The 5,806-nt window shown below is 36.6% G+C and overlaps 1 long non-coding RNA gene across 3 annotated transcripts; it reads left to right on the top strand.

The window, feature by feature from the left end:
• Positions 1–549: 549 nt before the first annotated feature.
• Positions 550–5,542, top strand: LOC136267002 (uncharacterized). 3 transcript variants are annotated; one of them, XR_010706446.1, is made up of 6 exons: positions 554–998; positions 1,278–2,868; positions 3,120–3,291; positions 3,349–3,694; positions 3,756–3,869; positions 4,055–5,542. It is a non-coding gene; the product is annotated as an uncharacterized lncRNA (long non-coding RNA). The 3 variants fall into 3 exon arrangements; XR_010706447.1 differs by having other exon boundaries at positions 550–998; positions 2,912–3,694; XR_010706445.1 differs by having other exon boundaries at positions 3,120–3,694.
• Positions 5,543–5,806: the final 264 nt, after the last annotated feature.

The following is a 5,806-nucleotide window of genomic DNA, read 5'->3' as shown; positions in this document are numbered from 1 at the left end:
TCAGAGGACAGAAAAGGTGATAAGGAATTCAGAAGATTTGAGTTCTGGATCATACACTATGTTGGGGATGATGCCTTATATCAAGGATTTAGCCATCGTAACAGTAAGAAGAACTCTAAACTTTTTGTGAGATCAGCTCCACACGTAAAGGAAAAGGTTATGAAACACTATAGTTGTTCCATGTTGACATCTAGCTGTGTGGTTTTTATGGTAGCTTTTAAATTAACAAACAATTCAAACCATGGATGCCAGCTGTCTGGAATTTTATGAAGGTGAAGTTGTACATATCAATGGGCTGTTCAACTAAGAGAACTGACCAAACACTACTGATAGGGAAGCAATAAAACCCGGAATACGGAATAACGGAACAGCGGAATAAGCGAAAATTACATTCTTAATATTTTACTACTATATATACAGTCTATAGCATTTATACAATACTCACCTCGTAGCAATTCCACAGAGAATCACCAAGGCGATCCTTAAATAGAACTAGCACAAAACTAACCAGTCTAGAATAATCTAACTAAGCTAAAGTACTTTCTAATACACTTTACTACAAAATCGCTACAACACTATAAGTTCTTTCTGCCACAGCTACTTATACCAGCCATCACACACGAGTAACTGCCCGAATTTATTAGTGACAACATTCCATCCTAAGAAATCTTCTCTGAAATAATCTACTTTGGCTAACCGGTTAGTTATCCATCGCCAAACAAGCTTAATGTAAATTCAAAAGGTTAAGTGCTGTATTTAGCTGACATCACTTTGTGCATCTTGATTCTAATAAATTCAGGCAGTTACTCGTGTGTGATGGCTGGTATAAGTAGCTATAGCAGAAAGAACTTATAGTGTTGTAGCGATTTTGTAGTAAAGTGTATTAGAAAGTGTTTTAGCTTAGTTAGATTATTCTAGAGTGGTTAGTTTTTGTGCTAATTCTATTTAAAGATCGCCCTGAGGATCGCCTTAGTGATTCTCTGTGGAATTGCTACGAGGTGAGTATTGTATAAATGCTATAGACTGTATATATAGTAGTAAAATATTAAGAATGTAATTTTCGCTTATTCCGCTGTTCCGTTATTCCGGGTTTTATTGCTTCCCCTACTGATATGTATGACTGCATGAGCCTTCTGAATTATAATTATAGGCAATTTTGTTGAATGAAAAAATTACAGGGAATTTTTAAAAGGAATTCAAGGCACTAGTAGTAACTGTGCAGCCTCCACAATGATCCTTTGAATGAAATAAATAAGCCCAGGCACTGTGTGTTATAGATATTACAGAAAGATTTGTTGAAGCCACACAGAACTGTCTATCAAGAATTGGTAAATGAAAGCAGTGGTGGACCTCGACATGCAGTACTCACCCCCAGAGACCAAAATCAAGTCAGAAATTTTCAAAAAGAAGTTGATAGACTTACTAGACTATCTCATGATGCAATGTGTAACACTTATCACTTGTGCCATCAACTAAAGTTCAATAATCGAAAAAATGAATCGATCGATTTTATAAGAAAATTCTCAGATCACCCCAATGTTGCTGTCCAAATGATTGGACAACCTATTATTGAAGAATTAGAAACTGCTTTAAAATTGGCCACAGAGCCTGTAATGCTTGACTATGACACTGTGTTTAACATGGGTGATTTTTACTTGTCCACTCTCATATTTAAACATACTATGTTTAAGAACTGTCCAGTCTTACCATTTGGATTTCTAGTACACACTAGATGCTACCAAGAAGACCATATGCAGTTTATGGCAGCAATTCGTGTCTCATCTCTATTTTTAGCATCAAAGAGAGTGATAATTGTGACAGACAAAGAATTCAATTTCTCTTCAATTTTCCAATTAGCACAGCAAGTTTTTTTTGTTGGAACCATCTTGAACGGGATCTTCATTATTATCTGAAGCAAAAAGCCAACTGCAATGCCATTGAAATCAGTTACTTTACTAATGTCCTGAAGCAATTAATGCAAGAAACCACAGAGACAGAGTTTGATGATTCCTGGGATAAATTTAAAGAAGAGAGCCCTTTTCAAACCAAGGCTGTAGTTTGTAACTATTTCGAAAAAAACCTTGCTACCAGTGTTCTGGCAGAGCTCATCTATTTAGGTATTAAAATCTGCTGATGTAGTAAACCCACACAATGGAATCACAAATAATTCTTCAGAATCCATGAACGCTGTGCTTCACCGACTTCAAAACTGGAAACAAGTACCACTTGACATTATTTATTATTCATTATTTCAAATGTGTTGCTATTATCAATGAGAAATTGTGTGAGGGTTACATCAATGTGGTTCATGGGAGCTGAAAGATGAGTTAACATTTTGTGAAAGAGACCCTTCACTAATGCCAATGTCACCCAAAGTAATTAATCCACGAGAGATTGTAGCCAAAGCCAAGGAAGATATTGCTTTTCACTTGAATGATAGTAATAATGCTGAGAATGAAAATGAGGATGACAGTGCTGTTGACAAACCAATGAACAAAGCACCAAATAGCCAACTTGGACTAGCTTATCAAGCTATACAGAACAAACAAGTGTCTTAAGTACAATCTGGTTGTTGGATGGTCATAGGAACAGATAGCACTACTCCTTATGCAGTCAGACTGTATCCTAAGGAGAGTTGCTCTTGTCCTGCTACTAGTACGTGCTATCATATTCTTGCATGCAAGATAATGATTGGACAAGATGTTGACCCAGTTTCTAATCCAAACATGACTTTGCTGCAGTAGAAAAGCAGAAGAAAGAATAAAAAGCAGCCATCTGGAAGGAAACCACCTAGATTAAAAGACCATTGTCCTACACAGGAAATAAAAGAAGCTGCCGTAAATGATGAAACTGCATTATGTGACTAAGGTTTGGCAAATCTGCTTACCGATAATTTTATGTTGCTTAATAGTGGTAAATTTGCCAATCTTTTATCCACTAACCTGTTGTGGATGCTGATTCACCAAACCTAAGTTACACCAAACTTTTGCCATTTATGGTACCATGCATATATATGTGCACATGCATGTCATGAGCGAGTTTGATGGAATTGGAACTTATGTTGTGCTTGTTTGTGTACTCTATCCATCATTGATTGTACATGTGTTCATTTCTTGCAGATGAAGCAGAGGGTTTTGAAGAAACTAACACTGATGGCCAAGGTTTTGTTACTGTTAAGGAAGAATGCACGTAGCATGTAGCCAATGGTTACATTGTTACATACATGTATCGGTTTTAACATTCTAGGCACAGAGAAGAAAACTAGTCCCATGAAAAGAAGGTACCAAAACAGTGAGTAGTACACATGTGTATATAAATGTAGTAGTGCGAATATATATATGGATGCAGATACTAGTAGTGATGATGGAGAAAACCTGCTGCATGTTCCCAAAAAGAAAGTCAAGGGCTAGCATATTATGATACGTACGTGCACTGTAATCATTTTTTGTTATGGGCAGAGGAAGCAATTTCTGAGTGTCAGACAGCTTCAAATCCTCAAGAGGCACATGTACAAAGTTATCCATTCACTCTACTACAAATGAAGAAGACTAGCAGCGCCAAAGCGAAAAGATATGAAAAACATGTCAAATTTTTAAATACAGAATTTTGCTGGGACCAGTTTTTATCTGAGCTACATGTTGTATCTCAAGATACTCTGCTGCTTAATTATGTTTTGGAAGTAAGCATTGACAAGGTATGTAACTTCATGTATCCACACATAAAACCCATTTATTAAAATCGTCACTCTTCAACAGAAAATTACTGATCTTAGCATTGGAAAGATTGTGGTGCTTCAGACTAAAAGAAACAATCAGATTTCCTTTCTTAGACGAATACACAACAAGCAAGATTGCACACCCAGAGTGGAGGTAAGTATTATATGTATACACACATATGTAATTAATGTCCTTTGGTAGTTAGTATAAAATATACTGTATGCAGTATATCCTAGTCACATACATCTCAATATTATTTAGTGTTCACTTACAAAATTGCAGGCACCCACAATCATAATTATTGCAATCTAAATGTGATCATGAAATTTGTTTTATAGGTTGTATCAAGTTACAGTGATCCTGATTATGCAGAGCTAAACTATCATGCGCACATTCTAATATTGGGTGCCTGGAAACAATTCATAGTGGAGTACAAAGTAGTAAGGACAATACGAAGGCTGAAATTTTAACAGCAATTTTGCTACTATACACTTGTAAACACCCAGATGCACACTTAGGAAAGCTACGCATCGATTTAGTGAAAGGGTTGCCACAGTTGGGTAAAGTGCTGCTAGGAGATAAAATTGATGGCATTTCAGTAGTTAAAAAGGATTATCGCAAGAGACTGGAAGATAAAGTTCAGCTTTACTGTTATTGCAAAACACCTTAGGTAGATGGTTCAACATCTGCTGCTTTTTATGGTAATTTACAGTGAGACTTCAACATGTACAACTGTTCAAAATGTGATGATTGGTTCCATAAGTATTGTTTAACTGCTTGTGGCATTGACATTCCCAAACGAAATGCTGATTTTATTTGCAATCCCTATACAGTACCAGAATCCCTTCAATGGATACAAGAAAAGTTTACCAACACTTGTACCTCAGATAACTTTCTAACCATACTATTGCTCCACTGCAAGCAACACAAATCTTTTCTGAATACTATCGGTGACAGTGTTGATGAAAATACTTTAAAGGCAGCAATAATTTTAATGAAGCAAGGAAAGTTGCAGGGGGAGGGAGGGGGAACACTGTTTTTGCATTTACTTCAATCAAGACTAAATCTTGATAGGGAGAATTCAAAATATGATTGCTTCAGTAGTGAAAATAGTAGATATCTACGTTTGTTCACTCACATTTGGAAATTAGTTATTAAGCTGAAATGCACCTCAAAGTATTGTCCAAACCAAAATGCAGAGGTTATTAAATGCCCATCAACATTTTCATTCAATTCACAGTTGGATAACTTAAATGAAGTTTTCCCAACAACAGGAGATATGGTGGGCTACTGTGGCACAGAATTTCACTGCCAACCACCTAAAGAATCTCCACATGCCATTACTGATCGACTAAACCTGTCCGGTGGAGCCAGAGAAACTTTTTAAGAATGCTGTGGAGATCCAAAAATAATATCATCATCATTTCTGAATCGAGTGCCTTGGATGATACCTATTGACATTCAGTCTCTAACAAGTGAAGCAATTCTGGAGCTCCCACTAACTCTGACTATATATGGTCATGTGTATCAACCTGCTGGCAGTACTGTTAGTAGTGGGAATCATTTCATTGCAGTTTGCATTTGGTATGGGCAGACGTTGTATTATGATGGCATGAAATCCCAGAGAATGCAGCCTGTCAAGCTGGAAAATGTGCAGAACAAAACTGGATCGCATGCATATTATTTTAGAAAGTGATTATCATAATCCTGTACATATATGCATTTGTCACATATTAGTGTTTATTGTGATTGTATGGTAGCATGTACTATAGTAATTGTAAATCAATAATCGTTTATGATATTATACACTGTATAATTAACCCAATAGTGCCATTAACTATTACGTACATACATAGCTATACCATGTCAGGGCCGGAGGAGGGAAAATTGAGTTGGTCAGGCCATTGACTATAATGTTGAAATTGCTACTATATACATGCCAATGAGAGAGGAGCTGTTGCACAGTGTGCAAAGCACACTCTGCAAAGTGCGAAGCACGAGCATTCTAGGGGGGTCTGGGGGCATGCCCCCACAGGAAATTTTTGAAAATTAGACACTCAGATATGCAATTTTAGTGATATTTCACTGGT

The sequence above is a fragment of the Dysidea avara genome, chromosome 9, assembly GCF_963678975.1.
Source record: "Dysidea avara chromosome 9, odDysAvar1.4, whole genome shotgun sequence".
NCBI lineage: Eukaryota > Metazoa > Porifera > Demospongiae > Dictyoceratida > Dysideidae > Dysidea > Dysidea avara.
The sequence above is the reverse complement of the archived record's forward strand: the minus strand, read 5'-3'. Positions and strand labels throughout refer to the sequence as shown.